Here is an 11,175-nt window from a genome sequence, read left to right on the forward strand (position 1 = left end):
ATATTACATCTAGTTCCCTTGTCCAGATCATTAATATATATTGTGAATAGCTGGGGCCCAAGGACTGATCCCTGCGGTACCCCACTAGTCACTGCCTGCCACTCGGAAAAAGACCCGTTTGTTCCAACTCTTTGCTTTCTGTCTGCCAACCAGTTTTCTATCCAAGTCAATATCTTGCCCCCAATCCCATGTGCCTTAACTTTACACGCTAATCTCTTATGCGGGACCTTATCGAAAGTCTTCTGAAAGTCCAAATATACCACATCCACTAGTTCTCCCTTATCTATTTTACCAGTTACATCCTCAAAAAGTTCCAGTAGATTAGTCAAGCACGATTTACCTTTTGTAAATCCATATTGACTTTGTCCGATCCTGTCACTGTTTTCCAAGTGCTCAGCTATTATATCTTTTATAATGGACTCTAGCATTTTCCCCACTACCGATGTCAGGCTTACCGGTCTGTAATTCCCCGTTTTCTCCCTACCACCTTTTTTGAATAGTGGGGCAACATTAGCTACCCTCCAATCCATGGGCACTGTTCCAGATTCCATCGAATGTTGGAAGATGATCAGCAATGCATCTACTATTTCTAGGGCCACTTCCTTAATTACCCTAGGATGTAGATTATCAGGCCCTGGGGATTTATCGGCCTTCAGTCCCATCAATTTCCTTAACACCATTTCCTTAGAAACACTGATTTCTTTCAGTTCCTCCCCTTCATCAGACCCTATGTTCCCCGACATATCTGGGAGGTTATTTGTGTCCTCCTTTGTGAAGACAGACCAAAATATGTATTTAATTGGTCTGCCATTTCTTTGTTCCCCATTATAAATTCCCCTGATTCTGACTGCAAGGGACCTACACTTGACTTCACCAATCTTTTTCTCTTCGCATATCCATAAAAGCTTCTAGTCAGTTTTTATGTTCCCTGCAAACTTACTCTCATATTCTATTTTCCCCTTCTTAATTAATCCCTTTCTCCTCCTTTGTTGAATCCTAAACTGCTCCCAATCCTCAGGTTTACTGCTTTTTCTGGCCAATTTATATGTCCTCTCTTTGGATCTTATGTTATCCCTAATTTCCCTTGTTAGCCACGGTTGAGTCAGCTTTTTTGTTTTATTTTTATGCCAAACTGGGATGAACAAATTCTGTAGTTCATCCATGCTGTCTTTGAATGCTTGCCATTGCCTATCCACCTTGAGTGACATTCCCCAATCAATCCTACCCAACTCGCGCTTCAGACCATCATAGTTTCCTTTATTTAAATTCAGGACCCTAGTCTCTGAGTCAACTACTTCATTCTCCATCTTAATGAAGAATTCTGTCATATTATGATCGCTCTGACCCAAGGGGCCTTGTACAACAAGATAGCTAATTAATTCTTTCTCATTACATAATACCCAGTCTAAGATGGCCTGATCTCTGGTTGGTTCCTCGACATATTGGCCCAGGAAACCATCCCGTAAACACTCCAGGAATTCTTCCTCCACAGTATTGTTACTAATTTGGTTAGCCCAATCTATATGTAGATTAAAGTCACCCATGATGACTGCTGTGTCCTTATTGCATGCTTCTCTAATTTCCCTTTTAATGCCACCCCCAACCTCTGCATTACTGTTTGGAGGTCTATATACCACTCCCACTAACGTTTTCTGCCCCTTAGTATTTCTCAATTCTACCCATACAGATTCCACATCATCAGAGCTAATATCCTTCCTTACAATTGTGTTAATCCCTTCTTTAACCAGCAATGCTACCCCACCTCCCTTTCCTTTTTGCCTATCTTTCCTGAATATTGAATACCCCTGGATGTTGAGTTCCCAGCCTTGGCCACCCTGGAGCCACGTTTCCGTAATCCCAATTGTTAAGTCTGTGTGTTCTAGTTATTGTTAATAAGAATCACTGCACACAGACCACAAGAATAAATTCAACAGGTCTTTACTAGTTGAAGGTCAGGCTGAACTGCCCAATAAATCATTACACAGCACTTATATACCGGTGTGGTCACCACTGGTATTACAGTATACAGCAGCCAAGATAAAGTAGTGCATCTCTTAAAATAGTTCTCTTAAAGGTGGAACGGTTACATACACCACAATCCTCCCTTTTTAGCTTAACAGTATATATTCCCCATTTAACATAACATAATAACATATATGCACAACTTCATGTAAAAACAGTTCACAGATTCAGTCTCTGAGGAGGCCTCCTGATCCGAGACGGATAACGCCTTTCAGGGGTCTCTGGTTCTCGTTGCTGGGGTGACTCATCTAGTTGATCCCCTATGGATAGGACATCATCATCAGGTATATTCACTTCTGAGGTAGATGCTTCAGGTTCACTAACTTCCTCCACGGTTGTCTCTGTCGTAACCATGGGCTCGACCCTTGTTCTCGATCCCACCAGTTGGTCAGCATGACGTCGCATTACATTTTCACCAACATCTACTGTGTACATCAGGGGTCCTTGTCTGGCCCGAATTGTTCCAGATTGCCATTTCTCGTTTTTATAGTCCCTGGCTAACACCGGTTGTCCTATTTCAAAACTCCGAGTGGGCTTGTTATTGATATGCTGGAACTGTTTGTTTTCGACTTCCCTCCACACATTTGGTTTTAACAAGTCCAACCTGGACCGCAACCTCCTGTTATAGAACACCATGGCAGGACTTTGGTTTGTTGTTGCATGGGTGGCGTTTCGATATGCCAGTAGGAAATTGTCCACCTTGTGTTGCAGTGGAATCTGATCTTCGCTCATGGCCTTTATTGCCTTTTTGAACGTCTGTACAAACCTCTCGGCCAGCCCATTCGTAGCTGGATGATATGGGGCAGAGGTATAATGTTTCACCCCATTCTTCTTCAGGAATTTCTGGAATTCCTCTGACACGAACTGTGGTCCGTTGTCTGAACATATTTGCTCTGGCAATCCATTTCTTGCAAATATCATTCTTAGCACCGCGATCGTCTTCTCCGAGGTAGCGGTAGTCATTTTAATCACTTCTGGCCATTTAGAATGTGCGTCCACCGCAATTAAAAACATGGAGTCCATGAATGGACCAGCAAAGTCAATATGTACACGTTGCCATGGGGTTGAAGGCCATTCCCATGGATGCAGCGGTGCAATTGGAGGTGCATTTTGGACTTTTTGGCACCCTGAGCAGCTTTTCGTCAGCTCCTCTATCTGTTGGTCGATACCCGGCCACCACACATAAGCCCTAGCAAGGCTTTTCATCTTGACTCCTCCCAGATGACCTTCATGCAGTTCCTTTAGAACTCTCTCTCTCTTAACTGAGGAGGAATAATCACCCTTGTTCCATACATCAATGTTCCTTGACAGACGGACAGCTGTTCTCGTCTTGCTGAGAATGCCGGTAGCAGTGGATCACCATGTGCTGGCCATCCCTTCACTGTCACTTCGTAGACCCTGGACAGTGTCGGGTCATTCCTGGTTTCTCTTTCAATACTTGCATTGGTGACTGGTAAACATTCGATGATGGTCGAGTGAAATAACTCAACAGGGTCAACCGTCGGTGCCACCTCCTCTGTAGGTAGTGGCAGGCGCGACAGCCCATCAGCATTACCATGCTGCTTTGTACCTTTGAATTCTATCTGATATTGATGTGCCCCTAGGAAAAGGGACCATCTCTGGAGCCTCTGTGCTGTCATCACCGAAACACCCTTCTTAGGGTTAAAAATGGATACCAACGGCTGGTGGTCTGTCAGCAGTGTAAACTTCTGGCCCTGCAGGTAATGATTAAACTTCTTTACTCCCCACACAAGGCTGAGAGCCTCCCTATCTATCTGAGCATAGTTGCGCTCAGCGGAGGTCAATGATCTGGATGCAAATGCGACTGGCCTTTCCAAGCCATTTGGCAACTTGTGTGAGAGTACTGCTCCAATACCATAAGGAGAAGCATCACAAGCTAAACGAATAGGTAGCGTTGGGTTGAAGTGAGCCAACACTTCCTCTGAGGTGATCAACGCCTTGCTTTTGCGAAAGGCCTTCTTACAGTCCTCGCTCCACTTCCATGGTACTTCTTTCTGCAAAAGAGCATTCAGCGGGTGCAGCACCGTGGATAGATTTGGCAGAAACTTATGGTAATAGTTAATCAACCCTAGGAACGACCTCAACTGGGATACATTTTCCGGAGCGGGAGCCTTCACAACAGCTTCGATCTTGTCAGGTGACTTGTGCAACCCCTCCTGGTCAATGACATGACCACAGTACGAGATCCGTTTCTGAAAGAACTCACATTTCTGGCGATTAACTCGAAGTCCATATTCCTTCAATCTGGTGAGCACCAGTTTCAAATTTGCAAGGTGTTCCTCATCGTCATCTCCTGTAATCAGGATATCGTCCAAGTAACATTGAGTGCTTGGAATTCCCTGTAATACCTGCTCCATGGCCCTCTGCCAAATTGCTGGAGCCGAAGCCACTCCAAAAACCAGTCTATTATATCGATACAAGCCTCTGTGCGTGTTGATTGTGAGATACTGGCGCGACTCTTCCTCAACTTCCATCTGTAAGTACGCTTGCGCCAGGTCTATCTTGGTGAAGTGTTTCCCGCCAAACAATGAAGCAAAGATATCCTCAATCCGCGGAAGCGGATATTGCACCGTGTGAAGCACCGGATTAACCGTGATCTTGAAGTCTCCACAGATGCGGACCTTCCCCGGTTCCCCTGGCTTGTTACCCGATGAACGCTTCATGACGGGAACAATGGGCATGGCCCACTCACTCCAGTCCACCTTAGACAGTACTCCTGAATGTTCGAGCCCTTCCAGCTCAGCTTCCACAGCAGGTCGTATCGCATAAGGTACCGGTCTGGCTTTGAAAAATTTTGGGTTTGCATGTTCTGCAATCTTGATTTTTGCCGTAATTCCTCTCAGTGTTCCCAGTCCCTGTTGGAACACCTCTTTAGCCTCATCCAATATTCTGGACAATCGTTCAGGTTTGGCATCTTTTTTTTTTCCGGAATCTACCGTTATTGATTTTAGGGAGTGCCAGTCCATATTTATTTTCCTGATCCACTCCCGTCCCAGAAGTGGTGGACCTCCCTCAGGCAGTACATATAAGTCCATTCCTTGGTGTTCTTTGCCCTTGTGTGCCACCTTGACTTTTATCTTTCCGATGGGGTATACTCTTTGCCCCGTGTATGTCTGCAATACTATCTCCGTATCCTGTAAGGGAATATGTGTGAATAACCTTTTGTAATCTTGCTTATTCATGACCGTCAACGCTGATCCGGTGTCCAATTCCATCTTCACTTGGACTCCTGCTATCTGAAGTGTGACCCAGATAGTTTGTAGGTCAGCTTCCTTACTCACATTGTGAATTCTCAGACTACCCAGTTCCTTGCTGTTGGAGTCTGAATCCGAATTCTGTTCATCCGAACTCTTCTCAGCCACCTTATGTACCTTTCTGCACTTTTCCTGCGGTGACTTTTTGTTGCTGGTCTTCTTTCCTGACCGGCATACTTTAGCTATGTGACCAAGCTTGCCACATTTTCTACATTCCTGATTTTTAAACCAGCATTGGTTCTGATCGTGTGTTGTCTTTCCACAACGATAACATTTCGCTGTACCCAAAGCCATTTGATCTACGCTGAGTACCGCTGCCTTCAGCTGCATTTCCGCAGTGCCTCTCGCTGCGGCTTCGTGCGATGCTGCAATAGTGACAGCCTTATCAAGTGTAAGATCATTCTCTTCAAGCAGCCGCTTTTGTGTTCCTTCTTTCGACAATCCACACACGAATTTGTCTCTCGTCAGTCTTTCCCCAAACTGACAGTATTTCGCTAGCTTACGCAGTTCAATTAAATACTCCGCGTTGCTTTCCTCTTTCAGTTGCGTTCTCGCATAAAATTTAAATCATTCCGCTAACATCAGCGGTGTGGGGTTCAAATGATTTCTCAGGACAGCAACAATATTAGCGAAAGTCTGATCCGCCGGTTTAGCTGGTGATAGAAGATGCTTCAATAGCCCGTATGTCTTCGCACCCATTGAGTTTAGTAAGGTTAGTGCTTTATCTTCATCTGATATTTTATTTGCCTTACAATAAATCTCTATGCGTTCTACATACGTGGCCCAATCTTCAACATCGGCATCGAAATCGTTGATGTTACCACGCTTAGGCATCCTCGCAATCTTCTTGAGAAACAAAAAGACATTTTTCTTTTCTTTTTTTTTTCAAAATGGCGGTTTCCCGCGCTTGTCTTCTTCCCCCGCCTACGAAAATGGCGGCTTCCCGCGTTTGCCTTTCTCCCCCGCTGGCTGTAATGGCGATTGCCGTATTGCTGCGTTCGCCCTCCCCAGCGGTTCTCAAATCGTGCCTCCCAGCCCCTCTTGCAGTCCGGTCCTTTCCCCCGGCTGCGGCTGAGTTCTCCGCGGTTTAAAAAAAAAAAAATTCTCCCACGCCTCACGGCCTTGGTAGCTGCCCGGCCTTTTTCCCCGGTCGCGGTCGAGCTCTCTCTCGACGCTGTTGCATCTCCCAGCCCGCTTGCAGCCCGGTCTTTTACACCGGCTGCGTTTGCATTCACCGCGGCTCCCGCGCTTTACGCTGCCCCAGTCTCAGCGCCTCTGGCCCTGACTTCTGTCTGGCTCTTTTCCCCGGCCGTGGTCGAGTTCTCCGCCCTTATATCCTCCGTTTTTCCCTCCCCTACTTCACAGCCAACGTGGCCGACTTGCTGCTCGTTGCTGATCGGCTTACCCACCACCGTGGTAGAAGGGATGATCACTGCCTGTTGCTGATGGAAGGCTTCGTGTCAGGATTCTTCCTTGCCCTTCAGACCCGAGTCTTTTCTCAGCAGGATGATGAGGGCGGATGCCTCTTCTCGACGCCCGTTAAACTGCCTTGGATATATCTCTGCCGCAGGGTAAGATCGTCATCGTCGCCACTGTTAAGTCTGTGTGTTCTAGTTATTGTTAATAAGAATCACTGCACACAGACCACAAGAATAAATTCAACAGGTCTTTACTAGTCGAAGGTCAGGCTGAACTGCCCAATAAATCATTACACAGCACTTATATACCGGTGTGGTCACCACCGGTATTACAGTATACAGCAGCCAAGATAAAGTAGTGCATCTCTTAAAATAGTTCTCTTAAAGGTGGAACGGTTACATACACCACACCAATCAAATCATATTCGTTTACGTCTATTTGTGCAGCTAATTCATCCACCTTATTACGAATGCTCCTCGCATTAAGACACAAAGTCTTCAAGCTTGTTTTTTTAACGCTCTTAGACCTATTAGAATTATTATTTACTGTGGCCATGTCTGATTTAAACCGTTGATTTCTCTGACTGCCACTTTTGTTTTTCTCCTTCCTATCTTTTGCTTTTATCCTTGTTTCCCTTTCCTCTGTCCCCCTGCTCAGGTTCCCAACCCCCTGCCATTTTAGTTTAAACCCTCCTCCAGAAAACTAGCAAACACTCCCCGTAGGACAGCGGTCCCGGCCCTGCCCAGGTGCAAACCGTCCCGTTTGAACTGGTCCCACCTCCCCCAGAACCGGTTCCAATGTCCCAGGAAATTAAATCCCTCCCGCCTGCCCCATTCCTCTAGCCACGTATTCATCTGAAATATCCTTCTATTTCTACTCTGACTAGCACGCGGCACTGGTAGCAATCCTGAGATTACTACCTTTGAGGTCCTAATTTTTAATTTACCTCCTAACTCCCTATATTCAGCTTTTAGGACCTCATGCTGTTTTTTACCTGTATCGTTAGTGCCTATATGCACCACGACAACTGGCTGTTCACCCTCCCCTTCGAGTTAGATACAGAGTAAAGCTCCCTCTACACTGTCCCATCAAACACTCCCAGGGCAGGTACAGCACGGGTTAGATACAGAGTAAAGCTCCCTCTACACTGTCCCATCAAACACTCCCAGGGCAGGTACAGCACGGGTTAGATACAGAGTAAAGCTCCCTCTACACTGTCCCATCAAACACTTCCAGGGCAGGTACAGCACGGGTTAGATACAGAGTAAAGCTCCCTCGACACTGTCCCATCAAACACTCCCAGGGCAGGTACAGCACGGGTTAGATACAGAGTAAAGCTCCCTCTACACTGTCCCATCTAACACTCCCAGGGCAGGTACAGCACGGGTTAGATGCAGAGTAAAGCTCCCTCTACACTGTCCCATCAAACACTCTCAGGGCAGGTACAGCATGGGTTAGATACAGAGTAAATCTCCCTCTACACTGTCCCATTAAACACTCCCATGGCAGGTACAGCGCGGGTTAGATACAGAGTAAAGCTCCCTCTCCACTGTCCCAGCAAACACTCCCAGGGCAGGTACAGCCCGGGTTTGATGCAGTCACTGACACCAATCTCCTACTGTCTGATATAAACCAATCCCACAGGCCCAGAAAGATTAAACTCAACCCGTTACTTGGATTGGACTTGTCTCCGTTCCTATGCCAAGGAGATTGCTGCACCAGACGGGAGGGGCAACATTTGGGGACTCTCGTTTCTCCACTAGGGCTGTAGAGAGGGCTTTAAACTAATTAGTGGGGGGTAGGTTTCTAGAGAGCAAATAATAGAAATGACAACAGAGAAGGTCATAGACTTAGTAAGCAGTGGGGGAATTATAAAACAGAACGTGTCAGGAAGGGACAGAAGGTATGGCGTAAAAAGTAAAGTACTAAAAAGGGAAAAAACAAGAACTAAGTGTTACAAAACATATTTGAAAGTTCTTTATCTGAATGCACGTAGCATTCGTAACAAAATGAATGAGTTAACGGCACAAATAATGACATATGGGTATGATCTTGTGGTCATTACAGAAACATGGCTGCAGGGTGACCATGACTGGGAATTAAACATACCAGGAAGGACAGGCAGGAAGGGAGAGGAGATGGGGTGGCTATGTTAATAAAGGAAGGAATCACTATAATACAGAGAAATGATATTGGGTCAAAGGAGCAGGATAGTGAAACAGTTTGGGTGGAGATAAGGAATAATAAGGGGAAAAAAACTAGTGGGTGTAGTCTATAGGCCTCCGAACAGTTGCAACTCTGTTGGATGGCGTATTATTCAGGAAATAGTTGTGGCTTGTAATAAGGGAACAGCTATAATTATGGGGGATTTTAATTATCATATTAACTGGACAAATCAAATTGGGCAAAGCAGCCTTGAGGATGAGTTCATTGAGTGTATTAGGGATGGGTTTCTTGAGCAATATGTAACTGAACCGACCAGGGGGCAAGCAACCTTAGATTTGGTCCTGTGTAATGAGACAGGATTAATTAAAAATGTCCTAGTAAAGGATCCCCTTGGAATGAGTGACCATAACATGGTTGAATTCCATATTCAATTAGAGGGTGAGAAGGTTGGATCTCAAACAAGCGTGCTGAGCTTGAATAAAGGTGACTATGAAGGTATGAGAGCGGAATTGATTTGAGTGGACTGGGAAAATAGATTAAAGGGTAAGACGGTACATGATCAGTGGTGTACATTTAAGGAGTTATTTTACAACTTCCAAAAAATATATATTCCACTGAGGAAAAAAGGGTGTAAAAGAAAAGATAGCCATCTGTGGCTAAGTAAAGTAATTAAGGATAGTATCCAGCTAAAAACAAGGGCATATAAGGTAGCCAAATCTAGTGGGAGGATGAAAGATTGGGAAGCCTTTAAAAGACAGCAAAAAATAACTAAAAGATTGATTAAGAAAGGGAAGATAGATTATGAAAGTAAATTAGCAAAAAATATAAAAACAAACAGCAAAAGTTTCTATAGTTATATAAAAAGAAAAAGGGTGGCTAAAGTAAATGTTGGTCCCTTAGAGGATGAGACCGGGAAATTAATGGTGGGAAACATGGAGATGGCAAAAACACTGAACAATTATTTTGTATCAGTCTTTACAGTAGAGGACACTAAGAATATCCCAACACTGGACAAACAGGGGGCTCTGGGGGGGGGGGGGAACTAAATACAATTAAAATCACTAAGGAAGTGGTACTTGGTAAAATAATGGGACTCAAGGCGGATAAATCCCCTGGACCTGATGGCTTGCATCCTAGGGTCTTGAGGGAAGTGGCGGTAGGGATTGTGGATGCATTGGTAATAATTTTCCAAAACTCCCTGGACTCAGCAAAGGTCCCGGCAGATTGGAAAACTGCTAATGTAACACCCTTATTTAAAAAGGGTAGTAGGCAGAAGGCTGGAAACTATAGATCTGTTAGCCTAACATCTGTGGTTGGTAAAATGTTAGAGTCCATTATTAAGGAGACAGTAACGGGACATTTGGATAAACATAATTTAATAGGACAAACTCAGCATGGTTTCATGAAGGGGAAGTCATGTTTGACAAATTTGCTTGAGTTTTTTGAGGAAGTAACATACAGGGTGGATAAAGGGGAACCAGTGGACGTAGTGTATTTAGACTTCCAAAAGGCATTTGACAAGGTGCCACACAAAAGATTATTGCTCAAGATAAAAAATCACGGGATTGGGGGTAATATTCTGGCGTGGGTGGAGGATTGGCTCTCTAACAGAAAGCAGAGAGTTGGGATAAATGGTTCATTCTCAGATTGGCAACCAGTAACTAGTGGTGTTCCGCAGGGGTCAGTGCTGGGACCCCAACTCTTTACAATCTATATTAACGATTTGGAGGAGGGGACCGAGTGTAACATATCAAAGTTTGCAGATGATACCAAGATGGGACAGAAAGTAGTGAGTGAGGAGGACATAAAAAACCTGCAAAGGGACATAGACAGGCTAAGTAAGTGGGCAGAGATTTGGCAGATGGAATACAATACTGGAAAGTGTGAGGTTATGCACTTTGGCAGGAAAAATCATAGAGCAAGTTATTATCTTAATGGCAAGAAACTGGAAAGTACTGTAGTACAAAGGGATCTGGGGGTCCTGGTGCACGAAACTCAAAAAGTTAGTATGCAGGTGCAGCAAGTGATCAAGAAGGCCAATGGAATGTTGGCTTTTATTGCTAGGGGGATGGAATATAAAAACAGGGAGGTATTGCTGCAGTTGTACAAGGTATTGGTGAGACCGCACCTGGAATACTGCATACAGTTTTGGTGTCCATACTTAAGAAAAGACATACTTGCTCTCGAGTCAGTACAAAGAAGGTTCACTCGGTTAATCCCGGGGATGAGGGGATGGACATATGAGGAGAGGTTGAGTAGATTGGGACTCTACTCATTGGAGTTCAGAAGAATG

Source organism: Somniosus microcephalus, chromosome 4, assembly GCF_052327205.1.
Source record: "Somniosus microcephalus isolate GS21.2 chromosome 4, FLI_Smic_1.0, whole genome shotgun sequence".
NCBI lineage: Eukaryota > Metazoa > Chordata > Chondrichthyes > Squaliformes > Somniosidae > Somniosus > Somniosus microcephalus.